Below are 7,500 nucleotides of genomic sequence, written 5' to 3'. Positions count from 1 at the left end.
TAATTCTAATAACGAATAACCTTAATGATAATACTAGCAATGGTCACTACTATAATGTTTCTTATTATGATCTTTCTCAATATTAATAAAGAATTTCTCCGAGTAGCTTTGTTCAGTGTGCAAGGCTTTATAATTAGGATCTGCTTTAGGATTCGTGTTGCAATAAAAGGTGTTTTTTTATTAAATAGAAAGAAAGAAAAAAAATGAAGAAAAGAAAAGAAAAAAGAAAGAAAGAAAAGAAAGAAAGAAAAAAAATATATATATATATATATATAAGTGGTATTCCACTTAAAAGCAGAATATATTATCTACGTATATTAAAGTAGGTTAGATATTTAATTAAGATAAAAGAATAAAATATAAAAAAGTCATAGTATAAGGTAAAGAAAAGTTAAAAGTTAGAAATACCTAAAGCAAATAGGTAACATGAAAATATAGTCGAAAATATAAGACTTTTTTATATCAAATTATAAAAATCGTTTATTTGTTTTACGTTAATTTTATTTATATATTTAATAAAGCTTCTTAATTTAAGAGAAAAGATTGTTTGAAAAAAACAAACAAAATTCATATATAGCTTGACTGAAGACATCAATATAAACTAAATTGAATGTTAGATAGAAAGCATATAGAACAGATTCAATTTTTAGAATCAATTGAAAGATAGGAAAAAAAAGTTGCTTTATATTAAGTGAAAAATAGGAAAAAATAGGTTCCTTTATATCAAGGGAAAAATACGAAAAAAGTTGCTTTATATTAAGTGAGAAATAGGGAAACAAAGTGAAAAATCGGAAACAAAGTTCCTTTATACTAAGTGAAAAATACGAAAAAAAAAGTTGCTTTATATTGTGAAAAATCGGAAAAATAAGTTCCTTTATATCAAGTGAAAAATAGGGAAAATAAGTCCCTTTATATCAAGTGAAAAATAGGAAGAATTAGTTCCTTCATATCAAGTGAAAAATAGGAAAAATAAATTCCTTTATATGAAAATGAGAATAAAGTCTTCCATCTCCTTATAATGAAGCAATAATCGAGATGCCAATTACTATATCATAAACAACCTTGGCTTTATTTACGTGCAATGTGCAATGGCAGATGAGGTGTGTTTTAAGTGTGCACTTATTCAAAAGAATTATCAAAGTCAAAATTTCAAATTTCTTTGATCTCAAGGAACTCACTGTCTCATCGGGTAATTGATATTGATTACTATTATTATTATTATCATTATCATTAACATTGTCATTATCAGTATTCTCATGATCATTATCATTATTAATGTTCTTGTTATCGTGATCATTATTATCATTATTATTTCCATCATTATGATCACTATTATCACTATCGTCATTGTAATATTCTTTGTTTTATAATCGTTAACATGTTGACATGATTACTAGCATCTGTATTTATTTATTTACCTTATTAAATTTACCTTGTTGATTTACGTGTTAAATTCTTTCTTCTTCTTCTTCTTCTTTCTTTTCTTCGATTCTCTCTCTCTCTTTCTCTTTCTCTCTCTCTCAGCCTCTTTTCTCTCTCTCTCTCACCCTCTCTTCTCTCTCTCTCTCTCTTTCTCTCTCACCCTCTCTTCTCTCTCTCTAATTATCTATCTATCTTCTCTTTCTTTCTCTCAATCTCTCTCTCCTCTTTCTTTCTCTGTCAGTCAATCTCTCTCTCTCTCTCTCTTTCTCTCTCTCTCTCTCTCCCTTCTTTCTTTCTCTGTCAGTCAATCTCTCTCTCTCTCTCTCTTTCTTTCTCTCTGTCTCTCTCATTCCTCTATTGCCTCCTTTCTTTCTATCAATGCTAACGTTTTCTTCATACTATTAGTTTATAATATATTAATCAACCTATTCCAAACACACACACACAGTGACACACACACACAGAAACACACACATACAGAAACACACACAAACACACACACACAGACACACACACACACAGACAAACAAACACACACACACAAACACAAACACACACACAAGGAATCCCCCCCCCCCCCGACCCAAGCCCATAGTAATGTTAAGAACCAATCTTTCATTTGCAACTTGACTTCATTGCATTAAATCGTAAATATTGCAAACAGGAGCGAGTTTTTGAATGGTATGTGTATCCACTCGCATTATATTTGAAATATTTGAATCGTTTATGATTTTATTTTCTTCTGAAATCTATCTCTTCATGGAGTATGATAACCCTTTATTCATTTTCATCAATTTGTTTATTTATTTGGTGTATCAGAGACGTAGAAACATTAAATGATTAACAGATGAATATAAATGGTAAGTTTAGGGGTAGATCTATGCTTTAGTAGGGGAGAAGTCTTAATCATTGCAAGGTAAGAAAATGTTGGTTATAACAGCTGCCAAGTGAATAATTTGATTAATTATTACAATTTATTTATATAATTTAGAAAATGAGTGAAAATTTTATATCCCAGAATACGAGCCATTGGAGTGTCGTTAAACAAAATAAATATATATTCAAGAACTGAGTACTTCAAAGCTAACAGTTTTGATGGCTAATTTGGAGATGTATAATTGTCTTTCTTTTATCAGTTCTATTTTATTGTTATTATTACTAATAATAGTACAGCCAATAGAACCATCATCCTGACTATTGTTATTATCAATAAAAGATAATTAGATAAATGAATAGTTAGATAAAACATAAATATTACAGTGGAATAACCGATGCATTTACCAAACAACGTAAATTTGTAACGAAAAAAAAAAAAAACGAACAAAAAAAAATCCAGTAAGGAAAACAAAAGATGGAATTTTCTTTGTAATTAAGAAAAGATAACGGAATTAACCGTGGATTAATTAAAACATTTTCTAGCCAATAGAAATGATGGCATTTTGGAAACAGAAGTGGTTTGAAAACTAAACTGGTTATAGTTTGTTTTATTTTTATTGTGTGTGGAATAATTGTCAAAAAATATTAGTCTTTTATGTTATAGAAGACAAAACGAGAAGAAAATGTTATATTTATTGTATAAACGAATTTAATAATATAATTAATGTTAAGGAATGGTTTTAATGATACGTAGTTTTCTATAAAAAATAAAAAAAGAAATAAAGAGAGAGAGAGAGAGATACAGATAATGATTATAATAATTTAAAGAAATAACTAAAATAAAAGAAAAAAAAGTCCATAATATTCCTTCATGAATAAATATGACTTGAATGAAAGTTATCATTAATTATTGCTCAATTAATGAAATATCTTATTATTTTCGTTTTGGTAAATAAGAGTTCGTGTAAAGGAATAGATGTAATAATAAACATCTATCTTTTTTTTCTTAAAGAAATGCGAGCTCGTTTGAAATCCTTATTACCTATTGGTTATTTCAATAGTTATTCATATTTCATTATCAAGGCTTCAAAGAAATAATAAATGACCTGTGATTGAAATAGTCATCATTATCATCATAGTCATAACCTCATAATCATCATTATCATCACAATAGTCCTACTACAACTAGTAATGGTTATAATGATAACAATGATAATAATGATAATAAAAGTAATGATCACTACTTTAACGTATCTTACTATGATTTTATTCAATATCCTTTTTTTCTTTATTCATTAAAGGAGATAACTTTAACTTTAAGTGTGTTTGTGTATGTGTTTGTGTGTGTGTGTTTGTGTGTGTGTGTTTGTGTTTGTGTGTGTGTGTGTGTGTGTTTGTTTGTGTGTATGTGTTTGTATGTGTGTGTGTGTGTGTGTGTTCTTTCATGAAATAATTTACCCAATTCTTACAAAATTCGTCTGTTGTCGTTATTTAAAATCTGTCTCTATTTTATCGACACTTCCATACTTAAAAATATTCCAATTTAAATTCAGATTTCAGACTTATTGGCGTGAATGCAAATAACTTGAATGATTATACTTGCAAACCTTAAGATGATTGAAGGAAGAAACAGACAGATAGGAAGAGAAGGAGGAAGACAGGGAGAGGGAAATAGGGAAGGAGAGAAAGAGAGAGAAACAATATGAAAGAGAGAGAGATAGGAAAATAAGAGAGAGAAGGGGAAGGGGGAGAAAGAGAAAAAGTCAGACAGAAGATTGAAATTAAGGAAGAGTCAGAGAAAGGACAGAAAGGAAGAGGGAAAGAAAGAGAAATATAAAGATAAAGAGAGAGAGAGAATAATAACAAAGAGAGAAAGAGAGAGCAAGATATTATGTATTGATATTAATTTTGTTCGGAATATATATAAGTATTGCTTAGACTATAAGTAAAAATGATAGTGAGTAATCTATGGTATTTTCTTAATGTGTTTAGGTTTCTTTGACTTTTTAGTTTATACTTTCTCTCTCTCTCTCTCTCTCTCTCTCTCTCTCTCTCTCTCTCTCTCTCTCTCTCTCTCTCTCTCTCTCTCTCTCTCTCCCTCTCTCTCTCCCTCTCTCTCTCTTCTTTCTCTCTCTCTCCCTCCCTCTCTCTCTTTCTCTCTCTCTCCCTCTCCATTTCCCTTCCTCTCCATCTCTCTCTCTCTCTCTCTCTCCTTTTCTCTCTCTCTCTCTCTCTCTCTCTCTCTCTCTCTCCCTCTCTCCCTCTCTCTCCCTCTCCCTCTCCATCTCTCTCCCTCTCTTTCTTTCTCTCTCTCTCCCTCTCCATTTCCATCTCTCTCTCTCTCTTTAGCTTTCTTTAACTTTTTAGTTTATACTTTTTTGCTCGCTCTCTCTCTCTCCATCTCTCTCTCTCTCTCTCTCTCTCTCTCTCTCTCTCTCTCCCCCTTTCCCTTTCTCTCTCTCTCTCTCTCTTTCTCTCATGTTATGATTAACATCACTTTTAAAACTTCGTCTAATAACGATAGTCAAACATAATTTTGTTTTAAAATTGATGAAAAGCTTATGACCGATTTAAAAAATACTTAGTTTGTTGACGTTAATTGTATATTGATGAATTAATTTCATATTATGAACAGGATATTTTTCAAAACTGAAAAGAACCTAATAACTAATATTTGTTAAACTTAGGCAGATTAATTACATGTAATATACTTATTAATGAGAATGCAAGTAGCGTGAATGACTCTACTTACAATCATTAGAAAAATACTGAATGAAAAGAATAAAACAACAGACTAATTAAAGATGAATATCAAATTAAAAAGAAAGGTAAAATGAGATAGAAAAATAATATAAAAAATTTGCTCCGATTAGGTTGATTAGGGTTGTACAATATATATATATAACTTAACTGAAGACATCAAGTTGTACCATTTTGATATTAAATGGAAAGAAAAGGAAAAAAAAAGGGGGGGGGGGTGTAAATCGAAGTTCCTTCATATCAAATTATAATGACATTATTATGACAATATCTATATCATAAACAACCTTTAGCTTTCTTTTATAAGTATGGAAGAAAGAAGTGTGCATTTTAAGTGTGCAATGGCAGACGAGGTGTGCATTTTAAGTGTGCATGAATTAGTCAAAATCTAAAATTACTTTGCGTGTCATTTATTTTGCATGGAATTGCTTTATTTATTTCTGTTTACACAGGATCTTATTCCTTCATTTGATAATGATAAATATTGATCACTATTGTTATTACCATCCTTATTATTATTGTTGTCATTATAATTATTCTTATGATTATCATTATTATGATTATCGTTATTATTGTTCTTGTTATTATAATCATCATTATCTTTATTATCATCATTATTATAATCCTCAGCATCACAATCATCACTATAACATTCTTTGTCTTATAATCCTTGTTAACATATTTATACTATAATAACTATCATCACTATTTCCTTTTTATCTTTATTACTATCAAAACGTTAATGATTACATCAAAAAGAATAAATAAATGAATAAATAAAAAGTATAGACAGATAGATATATATATTATATGGAACATGTAATATAAAAAGTTTACTAAGAAAGCTAATCCGAGACAAGCTTTATGAAAGAACAACGGAAAAGAAATATACTAAACGCAATAATTATTAATAATAGTAATAATTCTAATAACGAATAACCTTAATGATAATACTAGCAATGGTCACTACTATAATGTTTCTTATTATGATCTTTCTCAATATTAATAAAGAATTTCTCCGAGTAGCTTTGTTCAGTGTGCAAGGCTTTATAATTAGGATCTGCTTTAGGATTCGTGTTGCAATAAAAGGTGTTTTTTTTATTAAAAAGAAAGAAAGAAAGAAAGAAAAAAAAGGATAAGTTTATATATATATATATATATATATATATATATATATATATATATATATATATATATATATAATATATATATATATATATATATATATATATGTAAGTGGTATTCCACTTAAAAGCATTATATATTATCTACGTATATTAAAGTAGGTTAGATATCTATTTAAGATAAAGAACAAAATATAAAAAAGTCATAGTGTAAGGTAAAGAAAAGTTAAAAGTTAGAAATACCGTAAAGCAAATAGGTAAAATGAAAATATTTTTCTGATAGTAAAGTCGAAAAATATAAGACTATTTTTATCAAATTATTAAATCGTTATTTGTTTTACTAAAATTTATTGTCATATTTCTTCGTCTGTCATAAAGAGTTGAACAGAAATTTATATATCGGTCTACTGAAGACATCAATTTAGACTATTTTGATGTTAGATGGAGAGATACTTCAGAACAGTCCTTTAGAATCAACTGAAAGATAAGAAAAATAAGTTCCTTTATATCAAGTGAAAAATACGAAAAAATAGGTTCTTTTATATCAAGTGAAAAATAGGAAAAAAGTTGCTTAATATTAAGTGAAAAAATATGAAAAATTAGTGGGAAAAATAGATTCCTTTATATTAAGTGAAAAATAGGACAAATAAGTCCTTTTATATCAAGTGAACAATAGGAAAAATTAGTTCCTTCATATCAAAAGAAAAATAAGGAAAATTAGTTCATTCATATCAAGTGAGAAATAGGAAAAAAAATTGTTCCTTTATATCAAGTGAAAAATAAGAAAAATAAGTCACTCTATAATAAGTAAAAAATAGGAAAAAGAAATTCCTTTATATGAAAATGAGAATAAAGTCTTCCATCTCCTTATAATGAAGCAGTAATCGAGATGCCAATTACTATATCATAAACAACCTTGGCTTTATTTACGTGCAATGTGCAATGGCAGATGAGGTGTGTTTTAAGTGTGCACTTATTCAAAGGAATTATCAAAGTCAAAATTTCAAATTTCTTTGATTTCAAGGAACTCACTGTCTCATCGGGTAATTGATATTGATTACTATTATTATTATCATTCTCATTATCATTGTATTCTCATGATCATTATCATTATTAATGTTATTGTTATCGTGATTGTTATTATCATTATTATTTCCATCATTATGATCATTATCATCACTATCGTCATTGTAATATTATTTGTTTTATAATCCTAAATATGTTGACATGATTACTAGCATCATTATTTATTTATTTACCTTATCAAATTTACCTTGTTGAATTTACGTGTTAATTTTTTTTTTTTTTTTTTTCTTTC

The sequence above is a fragment of the Penaeus japonicus genome, unplaced genomic scaffold (assembly GCF_977035675.1).
Source record: "Penaeus japonicus unplaced genomic scaffold, GWHDUDI00000001_assembly GWHDUDI00000034, whole genome shotgun sequence".
NCBI classification, from domain to species: Eukaryota; Metazoa; Arthropoda; class Malacostraca; order Decapoda; family Penaeidae; genus Penaeus; species Penaeus japonicus.
Note: the sequence above shows the minus strand (reverse complement) of the source record.